Source organism: Rhipicephalus microplus, chromosome 5 (genome assembly GCF_043290135.1).
Source record: "Rhipicephalus microplus isolate Deutch F79 chromosome 5, USDA_Rmic, whole genome shotgun sequence".
In the NCBI taxonomy this organism is placed as follows: domain Eukaryota; kingdom Metazoa; phylum Arthropoda; class Arachnida; order Ixodida; family Ixodidae; genus Rhipicephalus; species Rhipicephalus microplus.
The window spans coordinates 204,724,421-204,735,322 of NC_134704.1; the positions used below are offsets into that span (position 1 = coordinate 204,724,421).

The 10,902-nt window shown below is 51.5% G+C and overlaps 1 pseudogene; it reads left to right on the forward strand.

Annotated features, from left to right (window-relative positions):
- Positions 1-433: 433 nt before the first annotated feature.
- LOC119173384 (uncharacterized) lies at positions 434-8,934 on the forward strand (annotated as a pseudogene).
- The last annotated feature ends 1,968 nt before the right edge of the window (positions 8,935-10,902 follow it).

Below are 10,902 nucleotides of genomic sequence, written 5' to 3' on the forward strand. Positions count from 1 at the left end.
GACGCTCCCGTCCGTCCAGGCGGAGCAGGAATTGGAGGTGACGGTGAAAATTCCGCAGAACTCGTTCAGCAGATTTTGCGCGTACCTCGCGACCACGGAGTGGTCACAGTGTTCCGTGACAGCAAAATACTCACCACATGGGCCTATGCAATGCTGAAGACGAATTTAGTGTATGACACCGAGAAAACGTTTCCAGGAGTTTTAACTAGCCTCTCACGCTTGACAGTGGACCGGCCATATCTTTACATTCCTCACGGCTCTTGTGTGAGACTTACCGTCTCACACAAGAGCCGTGCGTTGCACTGTCAAGGTTACTCCCCATGGTCTACGCACCCCGTGGAAGACTGGCTCTTCGGTTGTCCAACCTGTCAACTCTGACATGCTAGTTTATGGTCTTAGCTCCGTCGGATTAAACCACTCCTTGGATACAGGCATGTGCCGCGATAAGAAAGGCGAGACAAACAACCCGATGAAACCGCAGTCTTACACTCCGTTTCAAGAGAAGGACCACGCCGATCTGGCTAAGAGCTACTGGGGTCTTAAAATCACGCCGGGAAACGAGGAGCAAAATGGCGACGACGAAAAGAGCATACCTGCGTGCATGGGCGTGCCGCGACACAACTTTGCCTACGACTTTATTCACATTGACAAGGCTAGTCCCCACTTGACCAAGTTTGTCAACCAGTTTCCCTTCAAAGGCCACGTGGGCTCACCCATAGTCAACTATGAGTATCAGTTTGGCGGTGACGCGTGGCTAAAGATGGGCCCTACTTACAACGCGGGGAATGAGTTGCTAACTCGAACACACCTAGGCCTGCCTGCTGATGTTGTATCCTACACTACTAGCAACCTGTCAAACTACGAGTCGTACGAGCAAAAGCCAGATCTGAACGTCACCATGCGTCTTCGACCCGACGATATGCACACGCGCCCCGCAAAATATTTAGACCCCATGGAAAATACTTACTTTACCCGTGGTTTAAAACCGATGATACATTCCAACATTCAGCCGAGTTTGAAATTTGGTGTGTTGGCGGTAAGCAAGTCAAACAAGGACGATGCCGACAGTACCGAAACTTTCCAAGATATTGCCGCTTTCTTTCAAATTGACACAGAATTGGTGGTTCATTCTGACGTGGACACCATTGTAGCCGACAGCGTGACTCTGCCGTCAAGCGTGGGGCCATACTTGCGTCACACCAAGGAAACATCAAAGCAAGATACAACAGCCTCACACGTCACGGGCGTCCAGTAAACCTTGCTCGCACGGAGACCGAGGTGACCGAACACAAGTCCGAGCTCCAAAAAGTGGCGGAAGCGCAGCGGCGTTCCTTGGCCTCGGTGCCTTTTCTTCCACAATAAAAACAAGCTGAAAGAAAACTTTTCGTTTGACTTTTTATTACTGGAGCGTCGCTGTCGTTGTCGTCAAAGACTAAGAAGGGATATGTTTAAATATATATATATATTATAATGAGGCGTTTTAGAGTTGCACTCTTTAATAAAACAGGAGAGCGGTCACGACACGTCAAGTGGTAATGGCGGAACCAGCCTGAGTCGCCAGCCAACCAAACGTCGTCTTCTTCACCGACTGAGTCATACCCCCTGCCCTTCTGAGTAGCATTCATCTTCTTCACTACATTTTCCTCCCCTCCGGAAAAGAGCCATCCTGGCGACTCATGGGAAGGAGACAATAGAAGGATCGTAATATGGTTTTAGGCAGTCTATGTGGACGGTCTCACGTCCACGGCGTCGTTGATCATGGGGCTGTTCAAGCGGCTCCACGATGTAATTGACGGGTGAAGTTTGTTTAACCACACGGTAAGGTCTGTCATACTTGTACATCAGTTTCGTTGAGAGACCAGGACTGGTTGAAGGGATGCGAAGCCAGACAAGGTCATCCGATGCATAAGAAGCCGGAGGCGTCGGGCTATCGCGGTGGTGTTTCTGGCGTTGCTGTTCAGCACTTGTGAAGGAGCGGGCAAGCTGACGACACTCTTCCGCGTATTTAGCAGCTTGTGACATCGTCGTCGACTCAGCAACATCCGGGTGGTAAGGAAGGATGGTGTCTAGCGTGCAAGAGGGCTCGCGACCATAAAGGAGGAAATATGGCGAGAAACCAGTGATTGTCTGGACAGCAGTATTGTGCGCGTAGGTTACAAAAGGAAGAATACTGTCCCGATTGGGGTGATCGGTTGCGACGTACATCGACAGCATATCTCCTAATGTACGGTTGAATCTTTCTGTAATGCCATTTGTTTGAGGATGATACGCGGTGGTGGTGCGATGAATGACTTGGCATTCCTTGAGAAGCGATTCGATAGCGTCCGACAAAAACACACGCCCTCGGTCACTCAGGAGTTCACGTGGTGCACCGTGACGTAAAATGAACTGATGCAGTATGAAACGACCGACGTCGCTGGCTGACGCAGAAGAGAGTGGTGAAGTTTCTGCGTAGCGCGTAAGGTGATCGATAGCGACGATTACCCAGCGATTTCCAGCCGGCGTAATCGAAAGAGGTCCATACAGATCAATACCAACACGGTCAAACGGTCGGGCAGGACAAGGTAAGGGTTGTAGTGGAGCTGGAGAAGTTGGAGTGGGATTCTTCCGGCGTTGACAAGCGAGACAGGAACGTACGTAGCGACGGACGAGGCGATACATTCCACGCCAGTAGTAGCGGTGGGACAGGCGGGTGTAGGTTTTTAACACTCCAGCATGGGTGCATTGTGGGTCGGCGTGAAAGGAGGCGCATATGTCTGAGCGGAGACTTCTGGGAATGACTAGAAGCCATTGGCGTCCTTCGAAGAGATAATTACGTCTGTATAGCAAACCATCTCTGATAACGAAGTGCTGTACTTGACGGCGCATACCTCTAGGGATATTTCGCGAGGGAGTTCGATTCAACAAGTTGATAAGTGAAGCGATCCAAGGATCTTTTCGTTGCTCCTGTCGCATGTCACTGACACTAAGTGCAGATACGTCGGGGGCAGGCGAAGACGGCGGCTTGTCACTACATCGTAGAGGTGATCGGGACAACGCGTCTGCGTCGGAATGTTTTCGGCCAGATCGGTAAACGACGTGGATGTCGTACTCTTGTAGCCGAAGCACCCAACGGGCAAGCCGGCTGGTGGGATCTTTTAACGAGGAGAGCCAACATAATGCATGATGATCTGTAACCACGCTGAATGGCCGCCCGTAAAGATATGGTCGAAACTTGCCTATGGCCCATATGATGGCTAGACACTCTTTTTCGGTGACTGAATAGTTGGCTTCTGCTTTTGTGAGTGCACGGCTGGCGTAAGAGACGACGTACTCATCAAATCCAGGTTTACGCTGGGCGAGCACAGCACCGAGGCCAACTCCGCTAGCATCCGTGTGTATTTCCGTCGGGGCAAGAGGATCAAAATGTCGCAGTATAGGAGGTGACGTAAGAAGGTGGCGGAGTGTGGCAAATGCATCATCACAAGCTGACGACCAACTAGAAAGGTCTTTGTTGCCGGCAAGAAGGTCAGTCAAGGGCGATATGATGGAGGCGAAGTTGCGAATAAAACGACGAAAATATGAACATAAACCGAGGAAGCTGCGAAGTTCTTTTAAGGTCTTCGGCTTGGGAAATTCGGCAACGGCACGGAGTTTCGTCGGATCCGGAAGAATGCCATCTTTAGATACAACATGGCCCAAAATTAGGAGTTGTCGAGCACCGAAGCAGCACTTCTTCAAGTTGAGCTGTAGACCGGCGGCGGTGAGGCAAGTAAGCACTGTCTAGAGCCGCTGAAGATGCGTTGAAAAGTCGCTTGAAAATATTACAACATCGTCTAAATAGCACAGACATGTCTGCCATTTCAGGCCACGGAGGATGTTGTAAATCATGCGCTCGAAAGTGGCAGGCGCATTGCAGAGCCCAAATGGCATGACGTTAAATTCATATAAGCCATCAGGGGTAACAAAAGCCGTCTTGGGGCGATCAGCCTCAGCCATGGGAACCTGCCAATAACCTGAACGCAGATCTAATGACGAGAAGAACTCCGCGCCTTGTAAGCAGTCAAGGGCATCGTCTATGCGAGGTAGCGGGTAAACATCTTTGCGCGTGATCTTATTTAACCGGCGGTAGTCGACGCAGAATCTCATTGAGCCATCCTTTTTCTTGACTAGAACAACTGGGGAGGCCCACGGGCTGTTAGAGGGCTCAATAACACCTCGCTTTAACATGTCGTCAACTTGTTCCGCGATTATGCAACGCTCAGATGCCGATACCCGATACGGACGCTGACGTAAAGGAGCGTGAAGGCCAGTGTCGATTTCGTGAGATACAGTGGAAGCACGGCCCAAAGTCAGTTGCTGGTGATCGAAGCTGGCACGGAAGCGCTCGAGGAGGGCGATGATGTCGGTGCGCTGCTGGGCCGTAAGGTTGGGGTCGATGCAGCGCGAAATTGCGTCGGTGAATGATGGGGAAGAGGATGACGCGCAGCAATCAACAGCATCAATAGGTAGCGTAGTCGAGTGGTCAGGAACTACACGTGCAGTCGAGGGATCAATGTCATCGGCAAAGTCCAGGCACTCTCCGCACAGTAACTTGGAACGCGAGGAAAACGGATTTGATACATAAATTGCACTTGATCCATCGTGAATAGTCAGAACGGCGAAAGGAATGAGGAAGCACTTGCGGCGAACAGCGGTTACAGAAGGCGTAAAAAGAACAGTTGATCCACTAGAGACGTCACAGGAAAGCGGAACTAGGGCGGACGAGAACGGGGGTATCGAAGTGTCGGCGGCAACGAAAAGTTTTGCAGGTGAAAGGGACGAGTCGAGTGAAGCAGCGTCGCATAACGGCGCGAACTCCCCTTTCGCGCGAGCACAGTCGATGACGGCATGATGAGTGCAGAGAAAGTCCCAGCCTAATATAATGTCATGGGAACACTGCGGGAGCACTACGAACTCGACGACATATATATTGTCAGCAATAACGACACGTGCTGTGCATGCAGCAAAAGGGCGAATTCGTTGCTCGCTCGCAGTGCTTAAAACGAAGTCGTGTAGAGGCATTGTGACTTTTTTTTTAGTCGACGGCAAAGTTTTTCAGTCATTACAGACACTGCGGCGCCAGTATCGACCAATGCAAAAACAGGTATACCTTCAACGGAGACAGCAACGACGTTGGACGGCGAAAAACAAGGTCTTGTGGAGTTCGAAAGATCCGCAGTTCTTGCCCCCGGAACCGCGGCTCCTAGTTTTCCTCAGGGACAGGGCGAGGTCGACGGAGCATAGGGGAAAGGAAACGGCGTTGAGGTGAAGGCGACCGGTGTCTGTTGAAGTTCCGGCGAGGTGAAAATGTGTCCATGGTGGTAGTCTCGCCATATACAGCCGGCTCAGGTCGTGGGGGTAAATCATAATTGTTGGGCCTGACGTCGTCACGCAGGAAAAACTCACGCCGTCGACAAAATCGTGCCACGTGACCCGCAATTCCACAGGCGAAGCATATGGGGCGGTTGTCTTGAGTGCGCCAAGGGTTCTGAAAGCGTCGAGGTGGTGGTCGGGAGAAAGGACGGGCAGCCTGGTACATAGGCTCAGTTGATACGACAAAGGGACGCGTGGACGTAGGCATTCGCGACAAAGAAACGTGGCCGTTCGCGACAGGTGGACGTCGGGTTCCGTTCAGTGCTTCAGCATAGGTCAATGGAGCAGCCACAGGTGGTGCGTGAGCTGTTGGTAGCGCCTCGGACACTTGCTCCTGGACTACTCGCTGTATTGATGGCGCTAAAGTAGATGGGGCACTTTCGGAGGTATAAGGCACGAGGGACAACTGGCGTGCGACCTCCTCTCGTACAAATTGCTTGATCTCGAGAAGCAAAGTGGTGTGATCTATAGAGCCAGCCGACGTTAAAGCGGAGATGGTTGCACATGGCGCGGTAGCACGACGAGTGGTATCACGCTGTTTCCAGAGCTCATCATAGCTCTGACACAGTTGGATCACTTCCGCTACCGTTTGCGGGCTTTTGGCGACAAGCATCTGAAATGCGTCGTCAGTCACGCCTTTCAAGATGTGTTTGATTTTCTCGGCTTCTGTCATGGCCGCGTTGACACGCCGGCAAAGGTCGACCACATCTTCGATATAACTGGTGTAATGCTCACCATTCTGCTGAGCCCTGGTACGCAAACGCCGTTCGGAAGGCCGACCAGGTGGGGAGGTCTCTCGCGTGATTACGGTACCACAGACTGGCGACGTCGGTCAAATAAAATTGGACGACAGTAAGCTTGTGTGCATCGTCCCACTTGTTGTGCTTGCTCACCCGGTCGTATTCGTCGAGCCAGTCTTCCGCGTCTTTGTCATCGGTTCCACTGAAGGTAGGTGGATCGCGTTGCCGAAAGGAGCCGAGACAGACAGGAGCTGCAGTAGTTGGAGCCGAGGCGGCCGCCTGCTGATCATCGTCCGTGGACATCGTAGCAACTGGAGGCAACGTACGGTTTCGCAGTTCCAGGATTAGGCGTTACCCAGCACTCTCCACCAATTATAATGAGGCGTTTTAGAGTTGCACTCTTTTATAAAACAGGAGAGCGGTCACGACACGTCAAGTGGTAATGGCGGAACCAGCCTGAGTCGCCAGCCAACCAAACGTCGTCTTCTTCACCGACTGAGTCATACCCCCTGCCCTTCTGAGTAGCATTCATCTTCTTCACTACAATATATATACTTTCTCTGAGTGGAGCTACAACGACGACGACATACAAGAAAAAATATGTAGTGCTTGCAGCCCTGCTTTGCACAGGGCACTCGCGGAATATTAACTAAACTGACGCCTTTGCATAATCGTCTCGCAAGCGCATTGCGCATATTAACTACTAGTTGCTCAAGGGCTGGTTTTTTTATAGTAACTAAACCAACGCCTTTGCATAATTATCTCGCAAGGGCATTGCGCATATTAACTACTAGTTGCTCAAGGGCTGGGTTTTTTTCATAGTAACTAAACCAACGCTTTTGCATAATCATCTCGCGAGGGCATTGCATATTAACTACTAGTTGCGCAAGTATTTCCTGCAAGCGCGGTGCCACCATGAGAGGTATATAAAGGGGTCCCTTGCAGCTCAAAAACGCAGTCACCAACCGGCTGTCCACTCAGGAGGACCTCTAGCGGACACTAAACACGCCTTCGGTAAGACCCTTTTTTTACCTAATTATACTATACTCTGAATTGTTGCTTTTTTGGTCTTTGAATAGAGACCAAGGCAGAACCACCTAAACGTCACCATGATGAACAAGAATACGAGATACCGCTATATTACCCATTGGAAGTGCTTTTTGGTGACGCCGTCTATATTTCCAAGGGCAAACTACAGAGTTTATTGGTTCGAGCCATGAAAATCGTGCCTATGACATTAATGAAACCATGGCGACACTTGCGGAGCCTGATCGAGGCGTGGGAGAAGTATCAAATTCAAATGTGCCCGAACCAGGAACAGGGTCTAGAGGAGATGGAAAAAGTTTACGATCCCCTCCACGCTGGGCATTGCAGTTACACTCAATTCTAAAACGAAGAAAGCTTGGGCACGATGTGTTTCCCGCTCGAGATGACGGAGAAGCTCAGATAATTTGTAATGACATTGTCAGAGGATTCGAACAAGGACCCACCCAGTACGGAGTCACAGCCGTCGCACTCCACACACGAGGAACCACCCTACCACACGTCCACGTCCTCCACGACTGCAGCTAGGTCAACGGCACATGCCGATGTGTTATTTTCGCTGGCTGCGTCAGACGACCAAATCGCTCGTCAATTTGGTCTACAAACGCCAGCGCATGGGACCTCTACAATCTCGTCCAGTACCTCAATAGTCGGCCCCGACTATTAGAATGCCTTAAAGTGGGAGGAAGCGATTGGGGTCGCGACATTAGAAATGAAGTTTTGGGACAATTCCAAGGTCTTGGACACGAGCCAGACCGAGTTTTGGAAATACTGCACCCGAAACTTCAGGATTCAGTTGCATGTGACGACGCCCATGGAGGTCAGACGAGCGGTGGAGACGCTAACAAAGTATGCGCAAGAGAGGGTACAAAGTGCCGAAAACGTGCAAAAGGAGCGTCGGAAGAATCCATCTACGACTGGCTACGCGAAAACCCCGTATCGCCGTTGAGCAACATTGTGCGCACTCCCAAGTGGCTGGCGGACCCGGTATTTCGGTTTATTCGCCTGGACGACAAGCGCCTTCAACGAGCCATCCAAGTGTTCAATGATGAGATGTGTTCGTACTCCACCCTCGACTTCATTGAAATGTACAAGAACACGCAGCCACTCTTTGACGCCCCACATGGCGACCTCGCTACCTTTTACATGGATGTGCCCGCGTCGTTTGATGCCATGATGGAACTTTTAAACTTTCAGTTTCACGGCATCCACGAGGAAGTGTCGGCCTTTGTCAACAACTTGTACAGCCTGGTCGAGAAGGCGACCCCGAAAAAAATTGCATGGAAATCGTGTCCCCTCCGAGTGCAGGCAAAAACTTTTTTTGATCCTGTTCTTTCATTTTACATTAACCGCGGTACCATTCGCAACTTTAACCGCTACACTAGCTTTCCACTACAGGACACCGTGGGCCGTCACATCCTGGTATGGAACGAGCCAAACTGTGAGTAATCCACTTTCGATACTGTCAAAAAAATTTTTGGTGGTGACGTAGACTCGGTGGCTGTCAAGTACACTGCTGACCAGACCATTTCCAGGACACCCGTCATTGTGCTCTCAAACAACGAGGTGTTTCCAGATGACGACGCCTTCAACCACCGCATGTGGCGCTACAAGTGGCGGGCGTGTCCTCCACTGAAGAAATACGGCAAGAAAATTTACCCGATGGCCCTGGTGCTCCTTTTTGATACGTTTGTCATGGAAGAAACATACGTCGGCACGCGTCAGCTTGATCAATAAACAGTTTTTCAACCTAACATCTTGAGTACTTGGTCAATGCTTCGCATTTTCCGACTACATCGACAACGACAAGCGCGACAGCAGTCAGTCAGTCAGTCAGTCAGTCAGTCAGTCAGTCAGTCAGTCAGTCAGTCAGTCAGTCAGTCAGCCAGTCAGCCAGCCCAGCCCAGCCCAGCCCAGCCCAGCCCAGCCCAGCCCAGCCCAGCCCAGCCCAGCCCAGCCCAGCCCAGCCCCGCCCCGCCCAGCCCAGCCCAGCCCAGCCCAGCCCAGCCCAGCCCAGCCCAGCCCAGCCCGTTCCAGTCCATTCCAGACAAGTCCATTCCAGTCAAGTCCATTCCAGTCAAGTCAGTCAGTCAGTCAGTCAGTCAGTCAGTCAGTCAGTCAGTCAGTCAGTCAGTCAGTCAGTCAGGCGTAAGTGGACTCGCAGGTGTAAGCACACCCGCCTCAGCTTTCATCCGCGCTGGCGATGTTGCGCACTTTCGTATTGTGCGCCATGTGCGCGCATTACACCCAGATTCATGTGTGGCTACAGGGAACCCCCGCGACCGCTTACGAGGACCGGCATCAGCAGCCTGCCCAGGCTTTCCTGCTTCGGCTTCGCACCGGCTGCTCCCGCGCCGCTGAGAGGCAATTTCACTTCACCATCAGCGGGAGCCCTTCGTTTGCCAAATGCCCAGCAATGAAGACCACCGAGCACATCCTGCTGCAGTGCCCTGGCTACACCGAACAACGCCGGCGGCTCTTCGACGCCTACGGTCGTCTGGGACTGCCACACGTGAGCCTCGACCACCTCCGGTTTCCTCAGGCCCACCGCTCAGGGCTCATGCAGGCCTTCGAGGCCCTACTTGAGTTCTTCGGTGACGCCAATCTCATCGCGCGCCTCTAGCAAGGCCAGCAGCCACGGGTTGTTTGTTTGCATCTGTGGCCCCGCCTGCCTCCTCTGACGCTCGTCACGTGCTGCTTCCACTCCCCACCCCGTGCCAGCTTGCCTGACTGCTTTCTCTTTACCAGCGGCAGCGCGTACCCCGCGCGACACAGTCGAATGCACCCTTCCTCCTCCTAAACCTTTCTCCCCCTTCTTTAACTTTCCTTCCCCATCCCCGCGCGGGGCCGTGTCGGTGCCTTCGTGTTGAAAGACAATAACAGCTCCGCGCTTTTCTCTTCACTTTTTCCTTTCAAGAACCTCTACAGCGATGCGACGGCGCGGGGAGACCCGTTCCCGTAGAACGAGGCGCTGATGATGGCATGCCTCCGGGGTATACACTAGGGGAAAATGGGCGTCCGTGTAGCTGCCATCGTTTCTTTTAGATTTCCTGGTTTGCTAGAACGGCTCCGAAGAAGCGACCACCTCGAGCGAGGGTCAAAGTTAGGTGGTACGCTGGTCACGTTAGTGCCACCCACTGACAAGCTTTTGAGAAGCAGCGCTCATTTTTTGCCTTGTTTTTGGAGTTGCTTATCAGTTTGGAGGTACCCCTTATATTCAATATTGTGAACCGTTTTCTTTGTATTTTTTTGCCTGAAGCGGCGCACGGTTTAAACTTGTCACGCTTGTAGTTCCACAAGTTTGTTTTAGAAACATTGTTTGCTTTATGGTATGCTTCTTTGAAAACCATTCATCAAGTTGCCTCTGTTTGAGGTATATCACGGCGCGCCTGCGTGCAAAACGTGGCCAGATGTTCTGCGAAGGTTCTCGTTTTATTTTTTACTGATGCGCATCAGTGCGTGACTAGTACAAGGTATGCGCACAAGCGGGCATCCAGATTTAGGATTTGTTTTTATTTCTTGATGCAAAGCATCTCAATATTTTATTTTTGTGTACCACTTACCGTGTGTATTTTTGAATATGCGGCATTAAAGAATGCTTATGTGTTTTACGTTGCAACTGTGCACTATTTTTGTCATTTTCTTTTTGTGTGTGTGTGGACATGGCCTAGCGCGCGAGATATGACTTTCATCATAATGTGACAGTGGAGTGCAATGTGTCTTG